Source organism: Vombatus ursinus, unplaced genomic scaffold, assembly GCF_900497805.2.
Source record: "Vombatus ursinus unplaced genomic scaffold, bare-nosed wombat genome assembly UNPS02000255.1, whole genome shotgun sequence".
NCBI classification, from domain to species: Eukaryota; Metazoa; Chordata; class Mammalia; order Diprotodontia; family Vombatidae; genus Vombatus; species Vombatus ursinus.
Genome location: NW_020940033.1, coordinates 468,384 through 474,384, shown reverse-complemented (window position 1 = coordinate 474,384; position 6,001 = coordinate 468,384). Strand labels below are relative to the sequence as shown.

At 40.6% G+C, this 6,001-nt stretch overlaps 1 protein-coding gene across 5 annotated transcripts in view; it reads right to left on the bottom strand.

Moving 5' to 3' along the window:
- The window catches only part of LOC114032781 (calcyphosin-like protein), a 39,337-nt gene extending 33,975 nt beyond the window's left edge, over positions 1-5,362 (bottom strand). For all 5 annotated transcript variants that reach the window (XR_003567908.1, XM_027848475.1, XM_027848264.1 and 2 more), the window contains exon 1: positions 5,277-5,362. The gene's annotated coding sequence lies outside the window, so the exon portion shown is untranslated. The remainder of the gene's footprint in view (positions 1-5,276) is intronic.
- Between the last annotated feature and the right edge of the window lie 639 nt (positions 5,363-6,001).

Below are 6,001 nucleotides of genomic sequence, written 5' to 3'. Positions count from 1 at the left end.
GTAAGGTATGTCATAGCAAAACTGTTGTCAGTTTTTGGAAATGGGTCCTCCACTTGCACAAGTGATCTCACTCAAGAAAAGAAGGTCCAGTCTATACAGAACAATTCCAGTCACCAAATGACATAATTTACATGTCATTCTTGACTCTTCTTCAGCACCCACTCCCCGTATCTAATCTGCTGACAAATCCTGTTGGTTTACCTTTGTAACATCTCTCACATATATTCCCTTTTCTCCTCTGATTCTGCCGCCACCCTGATGCAGACTCTCATAATCCCATACCTGGACCACACAATGGCCTGCTGATTGATCACCTGGCCACAAGTCTGTCCCCACTTCAATTAATACTTCATATAGCTATAAAAGTGATCTTCCTACAGCAGAGGTCTGACCATGTGGCTCCCTATTACGTCCAGAATCAAATTAAAAATCCTCTGTGGAGCTTTAAAAACCCTTCACAATCTGCCCCTCCCACTTTCTAGTCTTCTTACCTCTCTTCCACATACTCAGTGATTCAGTGACACTGGACTTCTTGCTGTTCCTCAAACATGATATTTCATTTGTCAGCTCCAGGCATTTTCTCTGGCTGTCCCTCATTTCTCTCCCTCATCTCCACCTCCTGCCTTCCTTCAAATCCCAACAAAAATCTTACCTTCTACAAGATTTTCCTGATTCCTCTTTTTTTTAATGCCTTCCCTCCATTGATTATTTCCCTGTAGATATCTTGTTCGTGCATACTTGCTTGTTTGTTGTCTCTCTCATTAAGCTGTGTGCTTCCCAAGAACAAGAACTGTCTTTTGCCTTTCTTTGTATCCCCAGAACTGCCTGGCACCTAATAGGCACTTAATGTCTATTGAGTAACTAACTAATGAAATCATAGTTTCAGACCAAAAACTCTCAGGCCATCCATCCAGCATTGACATATGCCCTCCCCTTTCACATGGGAGAAAGTGAGCTGTACAATACTCCTTGTGGGACCTGGAAGTGATTTAGTACTTGCTAACCTATATTCAAGACACCTCTTCAGTAGAAGTTGGTAGGACCATGTGGAAATTCAAGTAAGATTGATATTCCCCTTAGAACATTAAGGTCCAGTCTATACAGAACAATTCCAATCCCCAATAATTAAATGTGTATAATGCTTTAGAAAGTTGTTTTTTTGGATTTGTGTCCTAGGATCTTATTGTGTTTGAAATAAAGAGAAGCTGTAGCAAAATATTCCCAGGTTTAAAAGGGCTTAGAGTCTTGTGGGATAAAGAGTTCTCATCAGATTGGATGTCTACTGGGGATCACAGCAGGTCCAACCTATTTTAAGTAGTTACATCTCCCTCTATGTCACTGTGTTCCTCTTCTCTGGCCTGGGTCCCAAAGGCATTTGCCAGGAAAACACAGTTTGTTCCCAACCAGGGAAATCTGACAGATCTTGATCTTAAAGAGACAGAATATTAGCAAACTAAAGAGATAATCACATTCAGGAAAGCAAAAATTTGGCAGGCACATATTTGATTATTGATGGAAACAAGTTGGGAGGGAGGTCTGTTGGTCCTGAATTAACTAGTTTGAGTGACTACACTGCTTTGAGTAGGCGAAGGTCTGCCAATTACTCACTATCTTGAATGTAAACTCTTTCAGTAGATTATAACTTCCTGCAAGAACAAGGACCTTTTCATTTTTGTCTTTGTAACCCCTGGGCCCAACAAAGCATCTGGTATATTATATATGTTTAATAAATGGTTATTGAAGCAAATCAGTTGACGTTCCTCAGGGCAGATGTAGCCCCAAATTTTCAAACCCATTCCATGGGCTGTGTTAGACCCATCCAAGTTGAAATTCCTTCCTTTGGTCTTCTCCAGACATTGGTGTAGGTAAAGCTGTACACCTGCACTAATAGCTGCTCTTTCACAGCTAATAATCAATACAATCAGTCACATACAATACAAGGAAATTTACCTTATACTCACTTCAATATTCAGCCTTTAACCTACAACCCTAAAATGCCATAAGTGACACTTCCCAAAGAAACCAGAAGGGTTAACAGGCAAAGGTCAATACCACAATGCCAGTATTTGATGCCAATGACACTCAATACTAGCGGTAAAGTTATATGATAAGTGTGTGCATCACCCTTTTGCCATCCTCCACTGGTCTAACATTTACTACAGACCATCTGTAAATTGGGCCACTCAACACTACCCACAACCACCCCTACTAACCTATTCCTGGATGTTGACTTTTCCAGGCACCAAAAGTACCCATGATGCTACTCATGGATATGGTATATGGATATCGGGGGCTGACAGGCATAGATCTCCTAGTTCATTAAAAATCTGACTATATTTGCATGCATCTTGGTATTTCAGAAAGAATTCTGGCCTAGAAGCCAAAAAAATGTGAGTTTGAGACCCAGTTATGCTGCAAATTTGTTCTGCGAATTTGAAAGAAAGCATAGTTTTTAATTAAAAAAAAAAAAAGAAAGAAAATTTTCCGGCCATCCATCCAGCATCATAGTATTCCCTCTCCTTCCACATGGAAAAGAGTGAACAGTACAAGAAGACCTTGTGGGACCCAGAAGTGAAGTTTTGCTTTCTCTTAGTTCCTATTTCATTTTTTTTATTAGAATAGATTATCTCTAAAGTCCTTTCCTGCTCTAAATCTTTAGGCATCTAGGTAAACTGGCAGCTTTTCAGAAATACATTTGTTACATAAAGTGAGGCATCACAGAGGTTACAGTGTAGCTCTTCACATGTAAAAGTTCCCACCAAAGTTGGCAAGAATAAGCCCAGTGCAAACCTAGCTTGAGGGTTTGAGATCATCCTGAGTGCCCATATGGCTTTTATGTGGGCAGAGCCTCCTCTGAAGTCAGAGTTGAGGGTGACACCACCAGATGGATGTTCAAATCAGATCTGTCTATCTAGTGGCTGAACAAACTGTGGTCTATGATGTAATGGAATAGTATTGCAAAGAAAAGAGAAATGGGAAATTCAGAGAAACACAAGGAAAGGTATGTGAATTTAAGAGTGAAGGAGGCAGGATCAGAAGAATAATACATACAATGACAACAGTAATATACATTTTCTGAAAATGCTGAAGACAGAGGAGGAGAAGGAGGAGAAGAAGGAAGAGAAGAAAGAGAAGAAGAAGGAAAAGAAGTAGAAGAAGGAGGAGGAGGAGAAGGAGAAAGACTTGGAGTAATTATAATAGCCAATGTTGATCCCTAAGAACAGATAATAAAATATATCTACCTCCTTTCAGCAGAGAACAGAATGCTATATATAATAGTCAGATGTAGTCACCTTATTAGTTGTTATCAATCTGTTGAAGAGAGGGTTCAGTGCTATGGAAAGGGACTCCAAACAGAAATGGTTGTGATGTTAAAACAAAAGGCAACAAGACAACTTTTTTAACCCATTACTTCCTTTACATTCCCAATCAGAACAGAATCATTCATTTCGTTTCCCACATTTATGTCTTTCAGCTGGTAACACTTTAAAAAAATTCTGTTTGACTTGATTTGTTCCCTGGAAGCTCATGACACTGGAAATAAAGAATATCTATATCATAATATTCTCAAACTGGAAAGCAAGAAAAGCCAGGGAGTAGCTAAAAGACAGGATGTCAACCTGAAATAAGCCTGGGAGAATTTTCCACGCAGGCTGCCATGGACATCCTTTCTGCAAGCACGTCAACATGGGGGCTATAAACAGGGAAAGCAGTTGCAGATAAGGAGCAAAGCCCTTTCAAGAAATGCTCCCTCTCCTCATCTCCACTTCTTGGAATCCCTAGCTCCCTTCAAGGCTTAAGTGTCACCTCCTACAGGAAGATGTCCCTGGTTTCTTCTGTTCTTCATATTGCTTTTTAATTCCACTAATCCTTTGTATATATTTTATTTTGACTCATCAGTATGTATCCCTGTCATTTCCCCCAGTAAAGAGCAACCCCCTGGAAGGCAGGGGATGCCTTTTGTTTTTGTATCCCCAATGACTACCACAGTGCCTGGCACATAATAAGTGCTTGTTGAATTGAATCTGTCCCTCTTGTGTGACCTAATTACTTTGCAAATAGGATCAATTCTCTTCTCACAAGCACTGTATTTGCTCCTGTATCACACAGAATATTTGTAATAATGACAATATTCGTAAAGTGCTTAGCACAGTGCCTGGCACAAGGTAAGTGCTATATTAATGCAAATAATCATTATTTTTGTTGCTATTACTATATTCTAGATGGTGATCTTCAAAGTCTGAACAGTTATTTTCCATTACAAAGTCTGACAGGAGGAAGTAGCACTTAAAAAAAAAGATTATTGCTATAAAGGGTCTTACTCAGAAAAAACAACCTGAGCCATTTAAATGAATACCCCACTCACACCATCCACTATTTCTCCTCTCCTCTTTCTCTACCACACAGTTGCTTACAATTCACATATTAAGAAGCTTACAGTTTCCTCAACAATTATAAACATGTAACATCTGATACAAAACAATGTTAGATATGTTGGCACACAGTACCCATGATTCACAACGATAAAGTGAAAGTACATTCTATAGCAGTGAGACTTAAGAGAAAACAAGACCTTTAAAAAAATGGATTTCCATCTGCCCAATGCTCCTGACAGACAGAAAATGGATGGACCAGAAGGCCTCTCAGAGTCCATTTGTGGTTCTTTGATTGAATGAAAAAGGACAATGTAAGAATTATAGAACGTCATGAACTCCCTGGATCCAAAGGCAGAAATCCCCTTTACTATGAGTTTAACCAAGAGAGTTATCCATCATTTTCTTTAGTAATAAGACTTCCTAATAGGATCGTAGATGTAGAAGTAGAAGGAACATCCAGTCCAAACCACTTTTACAGTTGATGTCCAGCACAGTTAAGGGACTTGTCAAAGGTCACACAGAAAGTAGTCAGCAAAGCCAGGGATTTAAACTAAGGTCCTGAGACTCCTAGTTCAGCACTCTTTCCAGTGCATCTTGCTGTCTTGTTAAGTCTGATGTCCACCGATTGAATGTGATTTAACTTTGCAATTTAACACTTTAACCCAAAATGCTTAGATCTGTGGCACCTTGTTGGCATTAGCTCATTCTGTAAGAGCCTCCCCCAGCACCCAGCACCTGTTTACCTCTAAGGATGACATCCCAGTGGCAACAATAACACAGATAGATACTTTCACTGTTTGAAAATTTCCCCTTCGGAAGGTGCCGTAACAGCTATCATCTTTTTGGGTAGGAGAAAATAAACTGGATACAATAGCATAACATATCAAGCAATTAATTTACCTTAAACGTTAACCTGTTGCCAACAGTTGCTTCAAACTGAAACTATGGACTCTGCGTCATGCATGTGGGAAAACCCATCTGTTCCTCTCCCTTTTGCGCTCCCCCCCCCCCCGCCCGCCTGCCCAACTGCCCCCTGCCTCCCAGGCACTCCCTTTCAGCTCCAATTGGATGGTTCGCGCTCCCTGATTCAGGCTCACAGGTAACACTGAAGACTGATTGGAAGAATTCCCCATCAGGCAATCCCTGTCTCCACCCGCAGCTTCTGAGCTTGAAGTTTACAAACTTGTTGTCTAGGTAATAGTAATCTCAGTAAAAGGCTACGCCGCCTCATTAGAGAGCGTAGTTTAGGAACTGTTCAGTCTAAACAGTCTGAAATTTCGGTTTTAGAAGGGCAGTACTCTTTCCACTGCCCTCTCCCCAACATGATTTTTATAGACAGGTAATGGCATGTCACAAAATGGACTCCTTTCTCCCAAGCAACCCTTTTCTCGGCTTCTGACTTCTTCAGATGACTTTTTGTAGGAATATCTCATTACAGTGTGTGACTTAACACGGAGAAGATCTTGTTACAGTGTGTGACAACACCGCAGAGTAGCCTGGTAACATTACAGGTGATGCACTTTCAATCTGCCCTTCCCCCCAACTCACACTATCAAGTCACCTGACTGGATAATCAGCCCCATCTGTTCACCCTGTACAAGGTAAGAAAGCAATGAGCAGCCTTG